A 26,968-nucleotide genomic window follows, 5' to 3' on the forward strand; every position below is an offset into this window, starting at 1 on the left:
ATCCCTTCCACACTGGGAGCAAGTGCAGTCTGTCCCTGGTCTGTCTCCCTGGCTATGGGCCTTCCTTCTTTGCCTCTTTACCTCAGGCTGTTGGCAAAGCGTCCCTTCAAACTGGGAAAGGCCATGCTGCACAGCCTGCCTCCAAGCGGGCCGCTCAGAGGCCAGGGTTTCCCACTTGTTGAGGTCCACTCCTAAGGCCTTCAGATCCCTCTTGCAAATGTCCTTGTATCGCAGCTGTGGGCTACCTGTAGGGCGCTTTCCTTGCACAAGTTCTCCATAGAGGAGATCCTTTGGGATCCGGCCATCATCCATTCTCACAACATGACCGAGCCAAAGCAGGTGTCTCTGTTTCAGCAGTGCATACATGCTAGGGATTCCAGCACGTTTAAAAAACTAAATAATTATACTAATAATCAGGAGGTTCTCCTGCACGTAATAGCGCAATAGACCTTCACGCTGGCCGGATCATGGCACACAGCCCAATTCTTTTCCATCTGTTCTACTTTGTCGCTTGTATGGGGCAATCCTATGTATGTCTGCTTGGAAGGAAGGCTCACTGAATTCAATGGGGTTTTCTCCCAGCCAGGTAAGTCTGTTTCAGAGTGCAGCCTTAATGATGCACAAAATCCACCTTTTGTGGTGACAACTTTGTCTTGTCTCGAGCACTTCTGCTTTACCAAACCTAGTGTTGGTGCGCTTGCAAAAGCGGAATTCTAGTGAATGCTATCAAGGCAGTGTGTTATAGTGGTTAGAGTGCTGCACTAGAACATGCAGGCATGGGTTTAAATCCCCACTGAACCATAAAGCTCACTGGGTGACCTTGGGCCAGTTGCCTTTTCTCTGTCTAACCTACCTTGCAGGGTTGTTGTGAGGATCTAATATACACCACCCTGAGCTCCTTGGAGGAAAGGTGTGATAAAAACATTGAAATCCATAATAGCAGCTGTACTTCCCTTTTGGTTTCTGTCAAGTCCAAGTTGATCAGTCCTAGGAAAGGCTGTGGGATTCTCCTTGCACTTGTTTTCACATTAGAATGCTCTTGCCCCCCCCCCCCAACCCTGGGTTTGCCTCCATTCCTCCACATTGTGCTGCCTTCACATTTAGCTTGTTTTTCTGTTGTGCATGTTTGATTTGCTCCCCCTGCAGCTCGCAGCATGAATACTGAAGTCACAAGCACGCTCGTGCCCTCCCCTTCATGCTGTGTCTCTTCCTGCCTCCGACAGCCAAGACAGCACCGGTTTGCCTCCCCAAACTTTGCCATGGTCAGCAGGCGCATGGCCTGGAACTAAGGCTCTGCTGCTGGCACCACTGAAGGGTTCACACTTGCCCTGAAAGCAAACCAAGACTGGATTTTTAAAGGACGGCTGTGCTTTGCTTGCTTGCTCCTGACAGGAGTTCTCCAGAAGGTAGGGCACCAACAGCTGCTCCTGAATTCCATGCTGAGAGTTTGTGTGTGAACGAACAAGAGGTGTGGGGGCTTGGCTGGGAGGGAGGACTACAGAAACCTTCCTTGTAGGTTTGGGGGGGGGGGTGGCTCATTCTGTATAGTCAGACCTCCTGAGCTCAAGCAGCACAGCTAAGTCAGTTGGGATCCTTTGATGAGCTCAAGGACATGCGCTGCAACCGGAGCGCAAGAGTCTTTGGGAATGGGCACAAGGGCACTGCCTGTGGCACAGCGGGGCAAAGATGTGCATCCTTGTGGGAGACCGCCTGAGCTGTGGCTTGTCTGCTCCCATATCTTATATGACGGCGAATGCAATGCGTTGCCCAGAAGTGGCAAAGCCTTCCAAGGGAGCGTGGGGAGGGAAGCAAGGGATCTCATTGCCACGAGTTTGATACGCTGCCAAGCAAGCAATGAGGGCTTTTCCCCTAATGCAGGCAGAGACCATGCTTATTTGGTGGTCTCTGGGCACCCAGGAGGAATCCGATTCTCTGAAGTCCTGAAAAGGGAATGCCAGAAAGGAAGTAGAGTCAAGTGGTTAGGAAGGAAGTGGTGCATGGCAAGCTTGGGCTCGTTTTTCCAAAGCAAAAAATATAAACACTTAAATAATGAAAGTTCTGAGTTGTTCTTTCAATTTGCTGCACATCCCTTTCTTTTTTCTCCCCCCCCCTTTCCAGGTTTTAGTCAATAGTCAGTGTTGTATTTGCAAATGTAAAAATGAATATCTTCCTTTCTTCCATACCTCCCCCTAACCCACCTTTTTGTGATCTTTGGCTTAATTACAAAAGTAGAGAGGCCAGAGGACAGTGCCAAAGAACATATACATGAAATAAGGGCTATGTTCATCCTCCATTTATCCAGCCAACGCTCCTGCCCCCCTCTCTATTGTCCTCTTTGTGCCCATTTTAGACTATGTGAGCTCTTCGGGACAGGGACCTGTGTTCTGTGGCTTATAAAGCACCTTGCACATTGATGACACTATGTGCACAAGAAATCACAATGATGAAGCAGTAAGAAGTGTGCGCATGCTTTCCTCTCTCCCTACATAGGCTACAGTTGGGTCTGTCAGATTTTGGTCTAGGAAACATGGGGGGGGGGGATGTGTGTGTGGTGGAATATAGGCACCTAAACTGCACGATCTGACAATTCTGTCACAGGTGATTCCTGTGACAGGTGAAGGGGTGAAGGGGTGATTCCTAGATCAGGATGTTAGAAGGGAATGATGCTCAATAGTGAGAACAGATGGGGCTGAGATTCAGAACTATGTTTCCTAGCCATGGGAATGGAATAGGGGGCAGAGGTTAGGGACTGGCACGAACTGGAAATTGGTATAGCTCAGTCACATTTTTGCACATCTAGGAAAGGATCGTGAGGTTGTGCTTGTCAGAGACTGACATATGATTGAGTATCTCGGAACCAGCCAACCCTATGTTTAGATGGGGAGCAGTAGATGGTCAAATGTGAAGTGCTTTTGCTATATCATTGGGGGGGGGGGAAAGCCTTGACATAACCTCTCTGGACATCTACTCCAGTCCTTTTCAATCTATAGATAGTTTACATTTTCACTTTGCTTTGTATTGTTGTCATTTTCTTATAATTGCGAGCTACCTGGAGAATATTTATATTGAAGGGCGGCATTGACCCTGTATTCTAATTAATTAATCTTTGGCGTTATGGCACATTATTATTTTTTACTGACCACAGCCAAAAAGTTTTTAAAATGGCCCATGACAAGCAGATTTGTTGGTCTTTAAGGCTTCATAAGGTTTTATAAGAACATAAGAAGAGCCCTGTTGGATCAGGCCAAAGGCCCATTTAGTCCAGCTTCCTGTATTCTGTAGCTTCCACAGTGGCCCACCAAATGCCCCAGGGAGCACACAAGACAACAGGCACAACCTGCGTCCCAGTGCCCTCCCCTGCATCTGGCAATCAGAGGCAGCCTGCCTCTAAAACCAAGAACTTGCCTATACCTATTATGACTTGTAACCCGTAATGAACGTCTCCTTCAGAAATTGGTCCAATCTCCTCTTAAAGGCATCCAGGCAAGATGCCATAACTGCTTTTTGTGGCAAAGAGTTGCACAAACTAATTACACTCTGAGTAAAGAAATATTTTCTTCTGTCTGTCCTAACTCTCCCAAGATTCAACTTTTGTTTGTGGATGTCCCCTGGTTCTGGTGTTATGTGAGAGGGAAAAGAGCCTTCTTGCTTGCTTGCTTGCTTGCTTGCTGTAATGTAGCAATTCTCAAACTTTTCAGTCTCTGGAGCCCTTTACGCTCCTAAAAGGAGTCTCAGGGAGCATTGCCAGCGCATACATAGAGTCTTGGGGGGGTCCAGAGTGTGCAAACTGGGAAGGAGGCAGTTAGCGGCCACTGATAGTGCACTCATGGAGCCCCTGAGGTGGTCTCAGGGAGTCCCAACGCTCCTAGGAGTACACTTGAAAAACACTGCTGTAATGGAGTAAGGCTGCAATCCTATCCTCACTTACCTGAGAGTAAGCCCCATTGGCTATAATGGTACTTACTTCTAGACATGCATAGGATTGGGCTGCAAGGCAGCTTCCTCTCTGTAACTTGTTGCTGTATATGTCTGTCTCCTCTGTCCTTATTTTTCTCTGCCTTTTAAATAACAGACAAAACATTGTGGTGACCCACCTGAGGTCAAGAGTGTGGTCCCGTTGCCGGTCACAATCCACAGCTGGAGACCACTAACATAGTCCAGTACTCAATGCTAAGGCAGTGTGACCTGCTTGTGTTATTTTTATTGATCAGTATCACCCTGACCTGGTTCTCGCTGACTTTGCCCTGTAGCTTCCCATAGTGACCAGCCACTCATTCCTCAACCTCTGTGTAAGCATACGAGGCTGAGCTTGCAATAGGTGGGAACTACTGCGCTTGTTTACATAGTGTATGCACACCCCATCTCAATAGTGGCCCTGTCATGAATTAAGGGGAAGTGACGGCCTTGGTGGCAGATTCTGAGTCCTGTAAAGAACGATAGAGTGGGAGACGGGTAAATCCAGCCCAGGGGAGACAACCTACCCGGAAGCTCTCTTCCTTAATTTTCAGTAAAACCAATGGGAGTTATGCAAAAGATCAGCATAGCAAAGAGGCTTACTCTTGCACAGTTCTTGTTCGTTTCAATGGGGATTGTGCAGGAGACCTTCATGGTGGGTTGAGCCCTGAGTCAATTACTGGGTTGCCATTCTGGTTTTACTACTTGGACATCAAAACATATGGAGCTGGTTCTGATTCTGAGTGTGTGTATAACTCAAATCCCTCCAAGGGCCACTTTTAATTTACTATTGCAAGAGAGATGTATCTCTACGTCCCACAGGTCTGTATTCCTCCTCTGTTACCCTCTTCTTTCCCCACAGCTCTTTGACCACAGCTCTCTCTGTACCTTCCATTTCCCCCTCACTGTTTCTATCCTGCTCCAGTCCTGTCCCCAAACCTTGCCTCTACTCCTTGTGAAGTCCAACGGCAACAGTGCACAAGGTTTTCATTCACCCGGCAAGTCGCACTAGAGAAGGAGTCTCACAGCTCAATCCTATCCCCCGTGCTTGTTGGTGGCACATGTGTACACCAAGGCCACAACAAAGCCACCAGTGCAGTGCCTGGTGGCCTCATCCACAGGCTGGCAGAGATACCACTGTCTGCCAGCACCAGTGAGTTGGTGGTGTGCAGGAACAGGGGCATTTCTGAGTGAGGAGCAGGTGGGAGGTGGATTTTATCCTGAATCTAGCCACCCTTCCCACCCCTTTTCCCTCCTTGGACATGTGCCACCAAAATACGGGGTGTATGTCTGAGGATACCCATAGGTGGCCCAAGAGCTTACAGTTTGCTTCAGGTTGCCCCCCCCCCAACAGATGCAGCACATGCTGCATTGGCGCTAGTGGCGGGGGGGGGGGTAGAATTGGGCTGTCTGGCGCACATGGACTGCACCACATAGTTTTGGCCTGGCTGCAATTAATGGGTAGCAACTCCAGCATATGCTTCTGCATCCAGGGAGAGGAGCTCAGATGTTGTGAAGCAGGCATTCACCTATCTACATTCCCACTTTTGACAAGTTTGGGCTTAAGTGTTGGTTTAACAAGGTTTGGGCTTAAAACGACAGGTGAGCTTAAATGTTACGGCAAAGATGTGAGACAGGTCCACGAGCAAAGAGTATTTGAAGTTCTCCTAGAAGGCCACACATCAGCAAAGAGAGAGCTTGTCATTGTCCCAGCCGCAGGTCTTACGTGGTACAGACCTGTCGAAAAGTCACTGGTGGTTGGGGCTAGAATATCGATGGCCATTGAGAGTAGCAGAGGCTGGGCCAGTGGTGTAGCTATGGGGGGGCAGCACAGTAAGTATTGCAGGGGCTGCAATGTGCCGTGTTAGCGGCCCCTCCCACTAGCAGTCAGAGTCATTCTGGTCAGTGACGGCAACTGTGTGGCCAGTGGGAGGGGCTGCTAACACTGTGTGTTGCTCTCCCCCCCCAGTAGTGGACCTGCTCTCATTGTGCCCCAGGGCAAGTCACTGATATGCTGCCCCCTTCTGAAATGATGTCCCCCGGCACGCCACTGACCCCCCTCCCCAGGAAACTTACTGACGCCTTGTGTGACGCTCGGCGATGATCAAGAAGTCTTCTGAGGCTTCTCGTGTCATTTTAAACAATACTTCCATTTTCCCGATGAAACAAACTGTAAGAATTGCTTAAAACAGCGGTGGAAGCCTCAGAAGGCTTCTCGCCCGCTGCCAAGTGTTGCGCAGAGCCTCGCCTGCCCTCGGAACATCTTGGACATGCAGGTGGCATGGGCGAAGGTGCAGTGGGCGAAGGCGGCAGTGTCATTTGCCCCCCCTGCCCTGCCCCAGGTCTGCCACTGATGTACCCCCATAGATACACTACTGGACTGGGCATTATCGGAACACCAGTGATGTGAGGATCAAGGCGTAGTAGAAACCCTGCCTTATCTCAAAACACCCTCATTAGGCTCTCCTTGAAGATCTCCAGAGACTGCACGTCTTCCTAAGAGACTTATTTCATTGATGCTCCATGATTCCCCACCCCACAAGCATAGAGTCTAAATTCCCCTTTCCTATGATTTAAAACAATCACTGCTTGTTTTCATTTCCTCAGTGTACACGATGAGTAATTGTTTGCTGCCTTCTTGCTGACAACCTCTAAATATTTGGAAATGGTCAGCATGTTCCCGTTTGGATTTTCCCCCTTCCTAGACTAATTATGTGGCTCATTCAGCTTTTCTACTTTCAGGGCTTGCCTTCTAGCCCTCTGTATAGTCTTCCTCAGGAGTTTAGCAAAGGGACTTCTGTTTTCTCAGAAGGTCATGGGATGTTCTGGAACGGGGGCAATTTTCATTGCTCTTCTGTAGCAAATTTGCCTTTGATCTGATGTCAGCTCCTCAGCTGACACTCCTCTGCTCTTCTGATACTCAAAACTCTTCTGCTCACCACAGTGGTCTCATTAGGGTTTGCGTCACCCCACGTGGAGGCCAGCATGTCACCCTTATAACGGAGGTCCCATGCAGTGTGCAGGGCAACACTCTGGGTGGTGGGCAGGGTGATGTAGCGTCGCCCCACCCCTGCGGGTTTATGGCTATAACTTTTGATAGAATAGAGATATTCCAATGCTGTTTGTTTCATTGCATTCTGCATGAAATTACACATCGTTTGATATATAACATGATGGTATTCTTCGAAAATACCACAATTTAAAAATTTTTGGTGAGTGGTGGTGTCACACCCCCTGTGCGTGTCATCCGGTGTGAGCTGCACCCCACCCACCCCTATAGCAACTCCACAGGCTCACTCTTTGGGCGCAATCCTAACTAACACTGGCATAGCTGTGCCAGCGGGGCATGTGCTGCATCCTGCAGTTGGAGGGCAGTCATGGAGGCCTCCTCAAGGGAAAGCAATGCTTGTTTCCTTACCTTGGAATTGCATTGCCCTTATGTCAGTGCTGGAAAGTGGGTTTGGACTGCGCCCTTTGTTTCTAAATCCCACTTTTCTACCTGCTTCCGCAATGATGCCAAAGAAGAGTGGCCATTTTGGCTGCCATTTTATCTTTTTCTTCAGGTGTGAAAAGTGTTGGCTGAGACCCTGGGAGAGCAGCCTGGCCAACCAAAATGGAGCTATATCAACCACTGTCATGAGGCTACTCCTTAGCATCAATCCTATACACACTTTCCTGGGAGTAAGCCCCACTGAACACAATAGGACTTACTTTTGAGTAGACATGCACAGGATTGTGCTTTTAAGCTGAGGAATACTCATTGCCCTGTCCTAACAGTTCCTAACAGAAAGCCCCACAGGTGTTCCTCATGCATGAGGGAAGGGCAGGAAGCTAGAAGAGATACTTTAACCTGTGCTGTTTCAGTCCCATACCTGTCTCACTTAAGACTCTCTTGTCTTAAGTGAGACAGGTAAAAAAAGGGGGGGAGTTGATCTGCCACTCCTGACCTCTGCAAATCAATGTTTCTCATGTCTTCTTTAAAGCTAAATAGCTTTTTCAGGGCTGTGTTCAACACTACATGCAAATGCTGTCTAGCAATGCTTGAGCACACCTCTCTGCCACAATCATTGTTTCAACTGGTTTTCAGGGTCGGTCTGCTTGTGTGTCGTTCTCTCCATCCCTACTTCCCAGCTCGCCTCTTTCGCACACCGTGTCCTTCATCCACCTTCTCTCCCACTCAACGTGCCAGACTTCAGCTGGCCTGCCTGTCTGACCAGAACAGTTCCCTTCTCTTATTGGATTCTCTTTTCCTCCGTTCTGGATCTCATGTGCTGATCTTTAGCCCCTCAGCCCTTTTGTTTTCCTTCAGGTTTCTGTGCAGTGCTGGCCTGGCTTATTCACAAGGCCAACTGAAACAGTTGTCTCAGGTAGCAGATTGGTGGTGAGCACCCACCTACATCAGTCCATTCACTTGCATTAAGAACATAAAAAGAGCCCCACTGGATCAGGCCAAAGGCCCATCTAGTCCAGCTTCCTGTATCTCACAGCGGCCCACCAAATGCTTCAGGGAGCACACAAGACAACAGACACAACCTGCATCCTGGTGCCCTCCCTATTGCTTCCCCTCCTCCTCTTACTCTCTGGATTGGAAAAAGAAGAAGGGCACAGAGCATAAATATGGAGGAGATACTTTCGTCCACCACTCTCCTCTCCTCCACATTTCTATTCCATCCCTCTTCCTTTCCCAATCCAGGGACTGGGCAGAACAGAAACTGTGACATTACCAGCTAAGTGGGGGAAGCATTTGGCACTCCACCTCAGGTGCTGGGACATTTGGGGTTGGTCCTGGCCTCTATACCAGTGATCTCCAAACCACAGGACCTCTGCATCCGAAAAAGTTTTCCCCAAGTGGCCCAGCTGCCTATCTTTGGAGCGAATCACCTGAGAAACTCAGCAGCCATGTCCATTACCCATCACCCCAGCCAGCTATAGACCTGGATTTCCAGGGGGAAGTGGCTGCCCAATATGAGTTTCTGGGGTGATTGGCTGCAAAGATAAGTGACTGTGGCATGGTAAGCGCCACACAGCAAGGGGGAGACTTTTTTGGATGCTGGATCTGGCCTGTGGGCTGGGGTTTGGTGCCCGCTACTCTATATGAAACTGCCTTCTGCAACTGTGATCCCTTCTGCTCAATACTATCCACGCTGACTGGCAGTGGCTCTCCAGGATTCCAGGCAGGAATCCAGGTCTTACTGGAATTGCCTTGAACCTTCTACATAGGGTGCTAGAGTATCAAGCCAGGATACCTCCCCATCATTCAGTCACCTGCCTCCCCTTAGTTTGTAACTTCTTGAGCTCTTCCCTTCTTGCAAGTTCTTCCTAGCCAAGGTTTTCAATTTACCGCTTCCCAGTTTAGCAACTTTCTGTTGTTTATAGTGCCTTCTCACCCATTAGAATGTGTACAAACATGCCATGACATCACAGCAGCTCAGCCACTGAGGGACAGGGAGGGGCTCACCGTGAAAATAGGCAGTGATTAGCCTACATATCCATGCTTATATTGCGCTTATTTGAAGAGGGTTCTCCATCAGTCTGGGATCCTTGAAAGCTTCTGCCAGCTCCTGCTTCACATCTTCAAATGTTAAACACAAGGCATAAGAGTTTAGCTGTTTTGGGGGACTGGAGCCACGTTCGGTTGGATAGCTTATTAGTATGACCATTTATGGCCATCCTTAAAGTTGTGCTTGCTTGTTTTCCCAGCCTGCCTTCACCCCATTCCCTTGACACTCCATGCTTGGTGGACTTTGAATAGGAAACATCCCAGACGATGTGAAATGGGGGCAGTTATTAACACTGCCCAAGGATAAACATTAGCAGGGCAATCTGGGGTGGTGGTGGAATAAGCATTAGCATTGCAATCCTGGGGGCGGGGGGGGGGAGGAACATTTGGGTGGGGAATGGAAATGTTTACATGGAAAGCTGAAGGGAACAGCACTGCATTGGCCGGAGCAACTAATGAAATCCAGATTCTCCCCCCCCCCCCACACACACACATCACGCCCAAATGCCATGCCAGCATCTCTCCAGTGAGATGCCTGGAGGCTTGCCTGCAAGGATAATCAGAATGGGAATTGGTAAAGTTGTGGGCAGGGCATGCTTGTGGGCACCTCATGCCTCTTGAATAGATAGTATGTTAGATAGCTGCCGCAGGAAAGAAAGAGCCTTAACTCTCAGAAGTAGTTTGAGGGAGGAACGTGGCACTGTTGAAGGGAATGTGGGTGGGAAGGGGTTTGGCACCAAGCTCTACAGTGCAAGGATGGCCAAAGCTCTTAAGCATGAAAGCCACATTGCCAAAATCTTCAGATGACTGCAAAACAAAGACTCCGCCAGACTGTAGCTGCTTCTCCCCCTTCCTAGCCCCATCTCTCCCCTTCAGATCCTGCTGTTTCTTCAGAGCACAGCTCAGCCCAATGGACCAAGACTTGGAGTTGGATGTCGGGCATCTGAGTTTAAGTCCTGCATCCAGATTCAGTGGGGTGACTTGGTTCTGTGGGCCAAATTAGATGTGAGGCAGGAGAATGAATCCATAATTTGTCTTCCCCATCCTAGATAACTGCTATTATCTCTGCAGGGAGACAGAGCACAGGGACCGATATTGCTTCTGCCCCCATTCCCACTGCAGAGCTAATTGCAGCTTAAGGGGAGGGGGTGATTACACTGCGGAAAGGGCATGGAAAGAAAGGGTTAAACACCCTCTCTCCAAGCACCAGTTCCCCTAACCTTCAGAGTAATACTGCAAAGAAGCAGGAGATCCTGATTTGGCCCCGATTTCCCCCACCCCGGCTTATAAAAACTGCAGCAACACATAATGACCTGACTAGCAGAGTTTTTGAAGGTGAATAAAGTTTATGGAAACACTTTCACATTTCAGAGTGCTGAATGAGGAAGAGGAGTTTCCCTGCACTGTAAGAATCCCATGACTGCCACTTCTCCCTTTCTCTTTCCTTCCCCAGCCTAGCCTATATTTCCAAGAGATCCCCTCCAAGCCTTGCAGACTGTGCTGTTCCTACCTCCAGCACCTGCTAATCTTCTCCAACTTCCTATTTTCCTTTTCAAATCTAGTGAGCCAGAGAAGGCAGGGAACAGTGGACGCAGATGGAGGTAATTGCCTCCTGTCAATCCATAGCCTGAGGCAACTACCTCAGTTTACCTAATGGGTAGGCCAGCCTGACTACGGAGTTTCTTTTCAATATGTTTCTGTTCTATGCTTAAAACTGCCCCAAAGTCACAGTTTGGTCACTGATTGGAATCATGCTAAATTATATATAAAGCACTGGATCTTGGTTGGTGGAGAAGGGTTGCTTCTCCTAGGAAGGGATGAAAAGCAGTCACTCTTGTCCTGTTGCCAATTCTTGCCCTAAAAGGATAGCACTGTCTGTCTTTAACAACCTCGTGGAACAGGTGATGGAAAAGTTCTTTGGAGAAATCGCACCTGGGAATTAGGGTGGTTTATGAGATTGTGGCAGACCACAGACCTGGATTCAAATTGTTACTCAACTACTAACTCTGTTGGGTGCAGAAAGAGTGATGGGGTATGGTATTCTCAATGTAGGCTTCATATGAGGATGAATGAGGTTATAGAGCACTCCAGGTCTTAAAAAAAATACAACTGTGAAATCTTCCACTCTAAAAATGCTGGGTGCCTTACAAAATAGAAAAATAGCATGAATCTCTATGGTCTTTAACAGAGAGGAAAGATAGAGAAGGTCTGATAGTGAGTACTGGAGATGGGGAAAGGAGAGTCAAGGCCAAGGTGAGTGTTTCAATAAATACTCTGCTTTAATGAGTCTTGGACAAAGGCATGCGGGAGAGGGAGGCAGCCTGATGAGAAGGAAGAATGCTGTAAACAGATGTGGGGAGGGAGCATGGCAGAGAGTGTGGAAACAGAAGTGGAGACAAGGAAACAAAAGAGGACTGGGAGGAAATGAATGTGATTTTAAAAAGTACTCTTCAGCACGCAGCTAACCTGGAAAGTCTTGCAAATACACACCGAGCTGGTCACCTATGGTGAGTGAAGATCACCGTGAGACAACCATGCAAGGAAGCATTTGTGAATGGGGAGAGATTTGGTTATTTCCTTTACTTTTTTGGATCATCAGTTGAGACCCCGTGTAACATACTGGCTAAGAGACTGGCAACCCAATTCTATGCACGTCTACTCAGAATTAAGTCCCATGATAGTCAATGGGGCTTACTCCGTGGTAAGTGTGGATAGGATCGCAGTCTGAACTATTAATCAGGGAGTCCCTGGCTCAAATCTCGCCTCTGCCATAGTCTTGAAGTCTTTCCACCTGCAGTATGGGTTCAATTATCCTCAGCTTACATGGGCATTGTAAGGATTACAAAGATAATGTATGTGATGCACTCTCTGCACTTGGAAGTGCTGTAGGAATGTAATTTCTATAATCAAAGCGTCACAACTAACTAACCAGCATATGCGTAGGTAGGACACAAGTGAAGCTAGCTTGTGTGAGAACTGTTATGTTCTCGTTTGCAAGGCTGCACCAAGATCACAAAAACAGTTGGGGACAAAATTCCTCCTGGGGGTTTTGCCCATCTGTAAAATGGTTATGATAATTGACCAGAATAACAAAGGATATCATAACTGGCAAGGGCAAATAGAGAGGACCACCAATTTTTTGCACTATCTATAATGCAGTACAATTTACTTCTTCGCCTACTTTGAAGTGCTGGTGATGGCCTTTAGAACCCTCAACAATCTAGGACCGAGATATCCAAAGGACCACACTGTCAGCCTGCCCAGCTCCTGAGATCTAAATCAGAGACCCTGCTCTCTGGCCCACTGTTGATAGAGATGTGTCCAGTGTGCGTTGATAGAGATATGACTGATGTGCGCAAAGGAGCATGATCTTTTAGTGGAGTGCAGCAGCATCGTTCCTTGGGACAGAGAAGGGCAGAATGGGAGGACCAAAGGCAGCAAATGGTGGCTTAGCATCTTGAAGCGACTGCAGAAGCAACAGCTACCGGCATCTTTTAGGGCACAGAGATCTTAGCCCCCTCACTTTAGCTGACACAGCCTGTATAATTTCCTCTCTGTCACCCTGCTGGCATCTCCCTCCCATCTTGGATCAGCTGAAAGAGAGAGGAAGAAAGATCAGCTGGTGGGACCAGGCTCCTTTCTCACTCCTCAGCAGAAAGTTCTGCTCCTCCCACCTGCGAGCCTTTGCTCTGCCCTATAAGAAAAGTCGCCTTTTATGGAACGACAGAAAGAAAGTGGAGGAAGTAAACATGTAGTGAGGTGGAAGGCACCCCAGAGCATGAGGGTGGGATAATACCCTGAAGCTGAGGCTGCCCAAAACAGCCTAGGACCTTGGCAAGGCTGCCATCTTCTGTAGCATTGGAGAGCTGTCACCCCCTTTCTTTAGAGTCTCACAGGGCTGTCCTAACTACATCTGCCTGTTTCTTACGGCCCAATCCTATACTCACCAGCTGCTGGTGGCGCTCCTATTCCACTGGCGCATTAATGTAACTGGGCCTTTTCGCACCCAGGACTATGACGTTTGACATCACCCTCCCCTGAACTATAAGTAATTGCAATATGATGATGTCACGGCCAATTACTTCTGAATTGTGGGCTCTTGTGGGTTGTGGGCTGCTCTGAGCAGCTGTTTATTTTGTGGGGAAAAAAGTAAAAAACCAGTTGGTTGCTCAGAGCGACTCGCCACCACTCCTAGTGTCCCCAGGGAGGTGCAGGATAAGGTATCTTGACATCCCTCAAGGGGTGATACCCAGAGCCCTGTACCCCCCCACAGACTCCCTTAGCTACACCACTGGTGTTGACTGCTGTAAAGCAGCTAGCATCAGTCATAAAAGGCATTCTGCAGTGTGCAAAGCCATGCACCAGTGGGAAGGCCATAGCCTTTCCACGCACCCCAGAGCATCGCGAAGACGACGTCAGAGGTCAGTCCCCCTCTCCTGTCAGACTGCTGTCTGAGGCAAGTGCTTCAGTCTGCCTCAAAGCTCTGCTCACTGCTACACACTCACAGTTGCTGAGCTTTATTCAGGGAAGCTGTGACAATCCAACCAGCTTCAACAATTTAAGTTTCTAGTGCAGATGTGTCAAAGGAATCAGATACAGTTGTGTTTCTCAAACTGTGGGTTGGAACCCACTAGGTGGGTCGCGAGCCGATTTCAGGTGGGTCTCCATTCGTTTCAATATTTTATTTTTAATATATTAGACTTAATGCTCTCGTGGTATGTGACTGCATTTGGGGAAGTGTTACAGACCTGTACTTTTAACAAGCTACTACGTATATGCTTTTAACAATGACAATCAATGGGACTTACGCCTGGGTAAGTGTGGGTAGGATTGCAGCGTAGGATTGTTAAAAATTTTCCTGCTTGATGATGTCACTTACGGTCATGACATCACTTCTGGTGGGTCCCGACAGATTCTCATTCTAAAAAGTGGGTCCCGGTGCCAACTGTGTGAGAACCACTGAACTAGAGAGCCCACCTGCTGTCAGGCAAGTGCTGGAAAGCAAGACACACCCCTCATTCCTCGTATTAACTTTGCGGTTGAGCATCTTTCCACTAAGCTCAGTGAAACCACCAGGCTCGCTGCTCGTGCAGTTGTAACAGTAGCTCCTGGGATCAGGTTCCAAGCTGGTGGGATTCCCCTTCCTGCCAAGGGCTTCTTTCCTTCCTTTCTTCTCTTGCTCAGGCACGCAACTCGGGCCTCTTCCCTCCTTCCTGACCTGCCATGCTGTGAATAGTTTCCCCTGCAGGGTGTGGAAGTGTTTGCATGCTGGCACCTGCGGCCCTTGAGATCCTGGGATAAGGTAATTTCAAAACACAATGGGCCAGCATAAGCTGGACTCCAGGGAGGCTTGGCAGGCTGCAGCTGCAAGGAACACCTGGACCCGCACACCTGATTCTTATCTTGCAGCCTTCCTTCCACTCACTCCAAGGGTGGAGAAGAAGCAGAAGTGATGCAGTAGCCCAGACTAAGTTCTGTGCTAAAAGTGACCATCGGCACAAATGACATAATAAAATAAACATCTGGAGGCACTCGGTCTTTTTCTTGAAGCCCCAGCCCTGCGTTTTGTAAGCCGGTCCATCCTTTCCCATCTATGGTCATGTCCTTCTTTAAAGGAACAGATATGAGGCACTGGAAGAAAGAAAATTACCTCTGACCATGCACAGAGTGCTTCCCCCTTCTCCTCACTAAGCAACTGCAACCTATTCACATGCTTATAATTAAGGAGGGGGCTCCCTTCTAACACAGACGCCGGCTGATTGCAGCCAGTCATGTCCCTGCCAACAGCTTAAGACCCACTCATGACCCTGGTCATCAGCTTAAGACAGTTAAGTCCTTAATTGAAGCTTTGTAAAGTCTGCAATAAAATCCCAAAACTCTACACCCAGCTAAATCAAACTCCACACCGTAAGCAACTGAATTCTTCAACGCATACAAATGATGCACATTTGCATTCATTTATTTTTGTTGTGAAATTCTTCTTCTGCCTTTCATGGCTTGCTTTGGCTTCTGAGATTTGACCAGGCTTCCCCCTGTCCCCCCATGCCTAACCTCTGAACTGTCACTCAGTTCATTTCATACAGAGTATGAAATGCCAAGAGGTGCATTGGTTGGTGCCTTTGTGTTTACGCGTATACATGTGCAATGGGAACATGATGTGCCCACACACCCTTTGGAAACCTAATTTCCAGAGCAGCAATTTTCAGCCGGTGTGCCACGGGAGTTTGGGGCACAGCTTCGAAAATTGCTGAAAAATTCTTTCTGGTTCTGTGGCTCTGTTTCCTGCTGGCAGAGAAGGAGGGACAGATGATTCCTTACTACGGACAATTGCCACCGAATCTCCCAGAAGCCAGAAGTGACATCTCATAGAGATGGGACTTATGCCATAGAGAAGTCCATAGAGGTCAGTGTGCTGTGAGAAGGAAAACGTTGAAAATTGCTTCTCTACAGACCCTGGAAAGGAACCGAATCCTACAGAATGACAGTTCTTGCCGTTTAACTAACAGAAGAAGACCTCTCCGAAAGGCGAAAATAAGGACAAAATAAGCACAGCCATTTATCCAAGATGGGTAACAAGAAACAGGGGCTGCCATATGCATTTCGCAAACACAGCTCTTCCTACTTCCCAATCTAAACAGGAGCTCCACTTTCCACCTCCTCTTCTTCCCCCAGTAAGCAGTGCTGGAGGCTCCTGGCTCCTCACAGGTTGTGGGCTAGTCAAACTGGCAGGTAGGCCGCTGTACCACGGAGGTGTGTGGAAACAGCACCAGTCTGCCTTTTTGCCTTGGAGCTGTTGAAACTGTTGTAAGCAGAGATGCTAGATCATTTCCTCTCTGCTTCTCCAGAAAGGTTTTCAAAACATCTTGGGCCCAAGGGGAGACAACATGGGTGGGGCTTGGCACCAGTTTGATTGCAAAACACAGCGCATTATGGCTCCCTCCTCTCCTTCGCACCCTCTTCCGGGCTAGCAGAGAACTACCAACCCGGGAGGAGATAAAAGAGGGCATGTGCAACCCACATCCCAGACAACTGATAGATGGGTGACCCCACAGTTGGTATCCCGCTCTCTCTTTCTCTGTTCATATCAGGTTTTCATTTATACTGTAGTTATGTAAATGTTCTACATTTAGAGAACCATTTCCCCCATCCACTTATCTGTCCCAGAGCGCTGGCATGTTGCAGAAGATTCTGGGGCATTTCTTAGGATGTAGAGCAGTGTTTCTCAAACTATGGGTCAGGAACCACTAGGTGGGTCGCAAGCCAATTTCAGGCGGGTCCCTATTCAATATTTTATTTTTAATATATTAGACTTAATGCTACCATGGTATGTGACTGCATTTGGGGAAATGTTACAGATCTGTACTTTTAACACACTACTATGTATATTCTTTTAACAGTGATAGTAAATGGGACTTCTTGGTAAGCAGTAAATAACAGTAAATGGGACTTACTTCTGGGTAAGCGTGGATAGGATTGCAGCCTAGGATTATTAAAAGTTTCCCTGCTTGATGATGTCACTTCTGGTCATGACATCACTTCTGGTGGGTCCTGACAAATTATCAATCTAAAAAGTGGGTGCTAAATGTGCGAGAACCACTGATGTAGAGCATCACAGCACTATGTGTGCCCCAGATTATGCCCGATGGGCCCCCTTGCAGCTGAACATTGCAGGGGAAGATTGGTCATTGCAGGCTGACTGTCTTCTAGGGAAGCTTACCTGCCATTGTTTATCTTCTTACTGAGGAATCTGCAGTAAGTTTCTAAGGAAGCCCACAGATTCTATGGAACAGCTTGAAAAGCCACAGGCAAACAGGGTCGTTTCATCAGTTTGCACTGATCTCACAGAGGCTGGGCGGGGTGGGGGGGGGAAGGCTGGATCAGGAATGAAATCAGGAATGCGGAGCTCAGCAGGGTCTTGTCAGGTGATGGTGATTCTGGGATGGGTCCCAAGCAGAGTCTGGCATTAACTGAGCCTTGTTGCATCACTCAGGGCCTTTCTTTCATGCTCAGCTAGTGCATCTCCTAAGCATATTGTAGCCTTCTGGGTGACATTTCCACAAGGCCTTTTTCAATGCCAGTTGCACCATATTGTGCAATATGTAGGGGTGGGAGGAGAGTCTTGCAAGTGGGTGCCTTATGTGGGGGGAAAAAATAAACTGAGCTGTTGTGTCGTAATGTACTTCAAAACAGCAGGAGCTCAAGACTACAAATAAATAATAATATCATATATTAAACTTTGGAGCACGAAAGAGGAGAGAAACAGCTTTGCTATTTTTTAAAAAAATCTTGCTGCATGGAGCTAAACATGGCTTTTAATTATCTTGGAAGAGGTTTCTAAGAAGCAAGCAAGAACATTCACAAAATGGTGTGGGTGGGACTGTTGATGTCAGTGGTGTTTGGAATTGTGTCACGCATCAGGAATACATACCAGGAAATACCCACTGAGTCATCCAGACTCTCCCAGGACTTCCATGACTGTGGGCGTCCACATAATAATAATAATAATAATAATAATAATAATAATAATAATAATAATAATAATAATAATAAATAACAACAACAACAACAACAACAACGGTATTTATATACTGCCTTTCTTGGTCTTTATTCAAGACTTTATTCAAGGCGGTTTACATAGGCAGGCTTTATTTAAATCCCTTATTAAATAGGGATTTTTACAATTTCAAAGAAGGTTCTTTCTTTCAAGAACCACTACATTCAAGGTGTTTCATTCCGATCTGGCTTCACATTCTGGCCTCCATCCTCCCACGTTCAGAGCAGATGGAATAGCTCGGCTTCAGCTTGTCAGCTGCTTCAAGGTCGCACGGTGCCGGCGGCCTTGAACTGGCGACCTTGTGGATGTTATCTTCAGACACATCAAGGACAGATGCGTCACATTTTTCTGAAGGACAAGATATTGTGATGGATGCTGGCAAGCCATCCTTGCTGGATTGATGGCTTGCTAACAGAGCAGCAATTTTCAACTGGTATGCCATGGCACACTGGTGTGACTGGTGACTGGTGTGCTTGCAGGAGTTTGGAGCACGGCGGTTGGAAATGGCTGAAAAATTCTTCCGGGTTCCATGTCTCTGTTTCTGGCTTAACTGTATGTGGTAACCAATTACCTGTCCCTCTTCCTGCACCAGATCTGCTGGTGGAGGAAAAAGGTGAGACAATTCGTCAAGAGCTGGCAGAGGAAGGGGGGCAGACAATTCGTTACTATAGACCAGGGGTGTCCAAAGTTTTTGGCAGGAGGGCCATATCATCTCTCTGACACTGTGTCGGGGGCCGGGGAAAAAAAGAATTAATTTATATTTCAAATTAAAATAAATTTACATAAGTTTACATAAATGAATATATTAAAGATGAACTTATATGAATGAATGAAGGTCTTGCAATAGCTCAAGGCCTATAAAAGGCCTGGCACAAAGCAAGGCTGGCCTTTCCTTTGCTGCCACTACTGCATCACAGACGTGAAACAGCAAGCAGTGGAGGGAGCCCTCATCCCACAGCTCATGCGAGAGGTCAAACAGTCGCCCTCATACTGAGAGCAGTTGCATCGGGCTAACACGGGCTCCAGCAAGTCTCTGCAGGGCCAGAGGCTCATTGGTTACTGGGGCCTCCCTGAGGGCCGCATTGAAAGGCCTCGAGGGCCGCAAGTGACCCTAGGGTCGGGGTTTGGGCACCCCTGCTATAGACAGTGGCCCTATGAACAGAGACACAGAACCTGGAAGAGGCTTCCAGAAGTGACAGTACAAGAGGCAAAGACCACAGAGGTCAGAGTCTCTTGAGAAGAAAAATGTGGACGATCGTAGAGTTAGAGACAAGATCCACAACACAAAGTTGGAGAGCTTTGCATAGGACTCTGGCCAACCTGGGACAGGAGAATAGAAGTGCTGTTCAGGGCTTGTTGGGGGTGGGAGTGGAGGCCTCTTCAGGAGAGGAGAAGGTCACTTATTGCTCCTTTCCCCCTTCCCTGAAACCTTTCCATACCTAGAGGGGGTGCAAAGTACTAAGTTCTGCATGGAGCCTTGCCGCAGTGTGCAAGCGGCCCCTCCCCCTCCATTTTGGAGCCATTCACCTCTATTTTGCTCCCCCTGCCCAGAATGACTCTGAAGGGAGAAGAGGGGTCGCTTGCACGCTGTGATGAGGTTCCCTGCAGAACTTAGTGCTTTGCACCCCCTCAGCTATGCCACTGGCTGGGGCATTGCAGGGAACTCAGTGTGGCCTCTCCAGCCTCCCAACAGTGAAAGGAGTGCCCTTGTTCTCGCTGTCATTCTTGCCACCATTCACTTGGTAAGCCCCCCATGGCCCACCCACGTGAGGAGCTGACTGGAGAGCACTTTGCCCACCATCGTCTCAAGACTGAAGCTGACCCTGACTTCACCCACTTTCACTTACTGCCTCTTGTGCCCGGAATCCCCTTCAGAACACCGCTGGGGTGCCATCTTTTTCTTCCATCAAATCCTCCCTTAAAACCTCTCTCTTTCATAATGACTTTGACTTAATCCCCATCCCCAAATAACTGGGCAAAGAGGCACTTTTTAAAGTGGTCCTCCTCTCAAGTTTATCAGGGGATCCCTTCCCAGGAGAGCAACTGTTCCCATTTAACCCAACAGACCATCTTTTCTAGTGGGGGTTTGCTGGTGATTTTCTGCAGTTTTTTAAGATTTTGAACCCTTCTGGGGCAGGGAACTATTTTGACTATCTATCTATCTATCTATCTATCTATCTATCTATCTATCTATCTATCTATCTATCTATCTATCTATCTATCTATCTATCTATCTAAATCACTTTGTGAAATTTTTGGTCAAAAAGCAGTGCAATTGTGTCTTGGGGGATCCCTTCCCGGACCCCCTGCGCATACTGAAAACTGTGGCTTAAGAAATTCATGGGTTGTGGCACACACGGCCTCTGAACACAACTGGAACCTTGTTCCAGAACTGCAGAGGCCATGTGCAGCCTCTACGGGCCTCAGAAAGCCCCCAGGAGGGGTTTAAAGAGAACTTCCAGTTTTCGGTCTCAGAAAGGTTCCCAGACACCACCAGAGAATATATCTGGTGGCATCCGGGAGGTGCGGCCTCCACTGTGGGTTTGGGACACTGTGGGTTCAGTTAGTTAAAACTGTGAGTCCTGAATCCGTGGATAAAGAGGTCGACCTGTATATAAAATATTTTTAGTAATTTTCCTGCTCTTCTCTCTGCTTTCTTCCTCTACTCTCCTATACACTTATCAATATTTTTAATTATTTATTAAATTAATTATTTATTTGTTAATTATTTATTTGTTAATTATTTATTAAATTAAATTGAATATTTTTAAATATTTATTTAAAATATTTTTAATAATTTTCCTGCTCTTCTCTCTGCTTTCTTTCTCTACCCTCCTATACGCTTATCATCTGATAAGCGTCTCCGAGCAGAAACCTTATGTTATATTGTGAATGCAGTTTTGTGAGGTTCCATTTTCACTGGTGGGACGACATTAATAATAATAAAGAAGGATAACTTTTATTGTGCCCAAAATCTGGTTGTTTGGAAAGGTCTGAAGAAGAGGCGAATTGCTTGTGGATTTATTTCTGGGGTCCTAATAACTTTCTCCAAGAATTCTCTACCACCAGGGTTCTTTTTCTGCCATTCCGTAGAAGCTCTTGCCGTCAGCATGTTGGGCTCCTGCCCTCGAGTTCTGAAAGTGAGTGCTATTTGGGGTCATGTAAACAGGCTGCTCTGAAACTTGGGATATGCTTAGAGGCTGATTATGCTAACAATACACTTCGGCCAATTATTGAACACACCAGTTAATGAGTGGTAAGCTATATAGGACTGGTTAGAGGAGTCCAGGAGTGCAGTTGTGTTCCTATTGGCTGGTGGCACTCTGGGCCAGCATGTTGCTGTTTTGATTGGTGGGATTTGAGGGTGGTTGCAAAGAGTGCTGTGGATGTTTAATGAAAGACACAACATCACAGCAGTTGGTTTTCCACTAGCCTCCAGCTGTGCTTTGATAACCATGCTGAACACGGCAGCTCCCTGCTGTTTAGCTGCCTGCATCATCCATCCTGTGGTCTGGAAGACTGACTGTCCATGTGAAACTCCCAAGCTAGGAACTGTAGTTCTGCCTGGAGGGAAGGTCTGCTATGGCTCCCTTACAGATAATTCTCAGAACCCTCACCACACTACAATTCCTGGGATGGTTATGATGAATTACACAGGCCAACACACATTTTGCTTCCTTAAATGTTACACCAGTTCCTGTGTATATTTGGGGTGCTGATTCCAAAAATGGCATCCGTTTTGCCCTATCATGTCTAGTTTCAGAGACACGGCATAGCCTCTTTAGTGAATGGTTCAAGCAGCTTCCTCATGAGGAAGCCTACATGGCTTCCTCATGAGGAAGCTGCTTGAACCATTCACTAATGAGGCTATACTATATCTCCTAAACTAGATGTGATAGGGCAAAACGGATGCCATTTTTGGCACCCCAAATTCATATCAAACCATCATAAAGTTTGGGAAAAACCTTTATGAACCTCCGTTTTGTAGGCCTGTGTTATTTATATAATGCTACCACTGCACATGGCACTTTACTCTGAATAAAAAAGCCAGATCCCTGTCCTGAGGGGCTTACAATCTGTTCTAGATATTGTGACAAGTAAGGCAACAGAGGTGAGTGCAGTGGCCTAGCTAGCCACCCTGGAGCCCAGGGCAAAGTTAAACATGATGCCCCCCCCCCGTGGCACTCCTGGAAGAGATTCACACCCAGAAGTGACATCTGGGTGTGTTGTCACATCCACTTTTTTTTAAATTGAAAAATAAAAAATCTGCCACCTCCGCCCACCCTTAACCCCTCTTCTGCTCACCCCCAAAGAGACGTGAGTGGGAATTGGAGTCTTTGGCCCCCCACTTCCCTTGCTCTGCAAGCTTCCTCCCATCCCCACTCCCTCCTGCTTGTCCCCAAATCCGCAGTTGCTCCCCAAGCTCCTAGAGCAAGGAGAACAAGCGGCCAGAGACTGTGATCCCTGCTGCCCCACTTGCAAAGAGTGCTGTTTTTCTTCTTTTGTACTTGTACATCTTGTAAAAATGTACTTTTTACAAGAGGCACAAGCAGCGATTGCAGAGGGTGCAATTGCGCAGGCGGGTGGCCAGACTGTTGCCCCTAGGCAGACTGCAGCCTGGTGCAATTGCTACCTCTGCACCCCCTCTAGCTATGCCTCTGAGTGAGGGGAAGGCAGGTGGAAGCGAGGGTAACAGGGGAAGCTTGTGTCATTGGATACTTTTGGAGGAAACCATGAGACCCAAAATGCTATAGATGCAATGATAAATTTGGTGTGTAGGTATAGCTTTTCAGTAAGGGCTCACATCCTTCTGGGACTTGCCTGCCAGGGCTGAAATGTTGCAGGAGCCTGCTTTGTAATCATTATCCGCATAAAAAAGGCCTGGTGGCAGTTTGATGGAGCGACTTGCTCACACTTGCTTGTTTCATCTTGATTACGATTCCTACTGATACTGACGTGGAGCTGTATAGGGGACTGAGTAATACCCTGGTGGTTGAGAACTGGGGCCCAGGGCTGAAGTTGAGCCAGAGAGGTATTTGTTGGAGCTTATACAAGTACACTCCATGACGGCAAGACTGGGCTCTGCCAAACATCCCTAGGCAAAGTTGCTGTAGCTTACATTGGAGGGGCAGGGCAGGAAAGATTTGGCATTTTGTGTATGTACTTCAGTGTGCATTTAGGAAGCAACATGCAAAAAGGCAACCCATGCAAAGGTCCACATGTGGTGTTGGGGATGCTTCCGTTTGCAAATAAACATTAAAGTCACAGAATTCAGGTTTTCTTGGCACAGAAATGTGGGTATTGGGCTGTAGATTTTGTTTTAACACAGGAGTGTGCCCAGTGCTCATATACCTGTGTCTATGCTGCAAAGTCTGTCCAAGCTCAGAAAAAGCACAGAATTTGGCATTGGTTAGAATTCAACTTCTAGAAAACCTCAACTTTCATTGGAAAAAAAAAATCAAGTTTCTAGCCCTTATTGTTTCTCAAAATATGCTAGCGAATATATGGTGAATTCTCAGAAGCTGGAGGGGTTTGCTGAATAAAATTACCAGAAGTACCATGTGTGTGTGTGGGGGGGGGGGAGGAATAATTCAGTGTGCTCAATAGTTTTTGTTGTTCTTCTTCGTCTTCCCATGACTAGCAATCCTATCCACACTTACCTGGGAGTAAGCCCCATTGACCATAGTGGGACTTACTTCTGAGTAGACATGCACTGGATTGGGCTCTAAAGGCACAATCCTAACCAACTTTCCAGCTACTTTCCAGCTACTGGTGTAGCTGTGCCAGTGGGGCATGTGCTGCGTCCTGCAGTGAGGGAAGTCATCCAGGCCTCAGTCAAGATAAGGCAATGTTTGTTCCCTTACCTTGGAGTTGCATTGCCCTTACCTCAGTGCTGGAAAGTTGGTTAGGATTGTGCCCTAAATGCTGCAAAGTAGTCCAAGCTCAGAATCATTTCTGCTGACCCTGATAAATTGTGTTCTTAATGAAGATTTGCTAGACTTTGGTACTTTTGACTAGGTGTTATGTATGCAAGTTATGCAGGATCGAAATCCTGCATAACTGATTGGCCCAAACTTCTGGCTGGCCAATCGGGTGGTGGATCGAAATCCTACCATCTGATTGGCCCTCTAGTTAATGTTTCAACTGCACCAATCATGGGGTGTCTGGGCGGAGCTAAAGGGTATAAAAGCCAGGGGTGTTTGCCTTGGGTCAGATTCATTCAGATTCTTTGCCAGGTCCTGTTCTCAAGTTGGAATAAAAGTATTCAGCTGTTATCTCTATGCCTTCCTTTATTCGCATGGACCCACTATATAACACTAGGGTTGCCCAAACCCCTGCCTGGGGCTCCCAATCAGGCCCTCAGGGAGTTCCCAGTCTCCAATGAGTCTCTGGCCCTCTGGAGTCTTGCTGGAGCCCATACTGGCCCGATGCAAGTCCACTCAGCATGAGGACAACTGTTTGACCTCGCACCTGAGCTGTGGGATGAGGGCTCCCTCCACTGCTTGCTGTTTCATGTCTGTGATGTAGCAGTAACAGTGGAGGAAAGGCCGGCCTTGCTTTGTGCAAGGCCTTTTATAGACCTTGAGCCACTGCAAGACCTTCATTCATTCATATAAGTTCCATCTCTAATAAATTCATTTATGTAAATTTATTCAAATTTTAAATGTAAATTAATTCTTTTTTTTCCTGGCCTCCGACACAGTGTCAGAGAGATGATGTGGCCCTGCTGCCAAAAAGTTTGGACACCCCTGCTTTTGACAAATGATGCAATGTCCTCTCCTTTGTAATATATTATTCTAAGCTAAAGGAGCACACCATTTCCTTAAGTCATTCCTCTATCATGGTTATTGTTGTTTTTTTTTGGATGCTTTCCAAATGGATGTGGAGGATTTGGGAAGGAGATCTCCCATTGCAGCAAGACTCTGTTAAAACGCGAGACTCTGCTTGGGTCCATCCCAGAATCACGGTCGGCTGACCAGTCTATGCTGAGCTTTGCGTTCCCAATTCCCTTCCCCCCTAAACTTTGGCCACTTGGAAATTCCTCTCTCCCACTCTTAAACCTTTGCATCCTCCCCTCCCACCGAATCCATGTCCATGCACCCTGCGTGCAAGAACGCAGCCAAGCATCTGAGCCAAAAACAGAGCCTTGTTTGGGGCTGAATTCATAGAAAATGATTTGCATTGTCACAGAAACCCTCAGCCAGACATCTCACTAAAAGGGGCCAGGCGGTGACCTCGCTGGGGCGACATCACTGGCTGTGGAAAGGAGACTTTGTTTCCTTAGTGCTCAGCAGAGAACAGTGTCAAGGCCACAGAATAACGGGGTCTGTTCTCCCCCTCCTGGAACTTTCCTGGGACAGCGTTGGAGTTGCTCATTCCATTGTACCCATCTGGGAGACAGTCGTGTCTTTGCAAAGGAAGCCTTCTTTTTAAAAATAGTATTCTTTAAAAGCAAAACAAGCAACCAGAAGAATTCATGCCATGTTGCTTATAACACTACACAAGGAACACACAATTATGCATTGGATATCAGATGAAGTTAAAGTATGCGCATACAATGGAAATAGTCACATCCCAGCACATGTGTGGCCTATTAGTCACCACCACCAGTTAAAAACCCGTCCAAGCTACACTGTGTTGTCAGCTGTGGTGCTGGCCGGCCCACACACCCCTGGCTACATCACTGGAGCCCCCACAGGAGAAGGAACGGGGGCGGCAAGCAGATTCCTCCTTCTGCAGAGAAACCATGACATCGCAACGTCACATGACTTTGTGACGTCACTACCCCAGGCTGCCGGGGCTGTTAGTTTCGTCTCTGATTATACTCATGCATGCTGTTCCTTCACTGTCGTACCTGTAGAAGAAATACTTTTACCTTCCTCCTCTCTCTGTCCTGCTTCTCCTGTATCAGAGCTGCAGCTTTACAATCAGCTATAGACTGGGAGTTTTCTGGGCTCCCGTTGGCCCAAGCATGGGAAAGATTCCCAAGGCATTGCCCTTGTTGCTCACTGCAGGGAGGCTGCAGCTGTGATGCTCACAGCTCAGGAGCTCACTGCAGGGAGGTGGCTGCACAGCCAGTGTGGCTTCTTTATTGCACATGGGTGGGCAAGTATATTTTAGGCTGAAGCACCCAAGGAGCTGGACTGAGAGTTGTCTATATGTACCTACACATGTACGTATGATGCGCACTCACATGTTTAAAGCCACATTTTTGCACATAGAAAATCTCTTCCATTCACTGAAAGGCCGCTTTACACCTTGTGAACGTGAAACAATACTCATGGATACCATTCTGCTTGTGCAAGATTTTGAACAACCTCTTGCACAAGCAGTCACGGAAATTGCTGTGCAACCTGCTCACAGCATCGCACAAACTCTTGTACATGCTCTCAAACTTTTCAGTCTTTGCAGAACAGTGCTCACAGCTATTTTCTGTTTTGCTGGTCTTTGGATTCAACCCATAATGTTAACAGGGGGACCTTCATACTGGTGACTCCTTGCCTTTGGAATGATCTCCTTTGGGAAGTCTTCAGGGTCCGTTTCTCGCTGATATTTCAGAAGCTGGCTAAAACTTCCTTTTCACCAGGACTTAGGAATACAGGAACTTTTGAGGCTTAGCAATTTGTCACCAAGCACTGTCATTTTCTTACTCTGGGCTGCTTAGTAATATGGAAAGGCATTTTACATAAACTAGCATTAAAAATACAATTACTTAAAATGGAAAGGCATTTCCATTTTAAATAATTGTATTTTTAATGCTAGTTTATGTTGATTGTATGCCAAAGGATTGAGGGTCTCTCTGGATAAAAAGGAAAAGTATTGATAGGGCTCCAAGATTTAATAATTTGAATTAATGGATTAAGTGGAGGCCAATATTAATTAGTGGATCTGAGGCCTAGAAGCATATTTGTCCATTTTGAGGGAGTTCAGGTGTGTTGTCATAAATGGGAATGAAGAAT

General features: G+C 47.3%; 1 protein-coding gene across 2 annotated transcripts in view; it reads left to right on the forward strand.

The window, feature by feature from the left end:
• The first annotated feature begins 1,267 nt into the window (after positions 1–1,267).
• Positions 1,268–26,968, forward strand: part of SORBS3 (sorbin and SH3 domain containing 3) — a 75,261-nt gene continuing 49,560 nt past the window's right edge. For both annotated transcript variants that reach the window (XM_066639601.1, XM_066639602.1), the window contains exon 1: positions 1,268–1,406. The gene's annotated coding sequence lies outside the window, so the exon portion shown is untranslated. The remainder of the gene's footprint in view (positions 1,407–26,968) is intronic.

This window comes from Tiliqua scincoides, chromosome 11 (genome assembly GCF_035046505.1).
Source record: "Tiliqua scincoides isolate rTilSci1 chromosome 11, rTilSci1.hap2, whole genome shotgun sequence".
Classification (NCBI taxonomy): Eukaryota; Metazoa; Chordata; class Lepidosauria; order Squamata; family Scincidae; genus Tiliqua; species Tiliqua scincoides.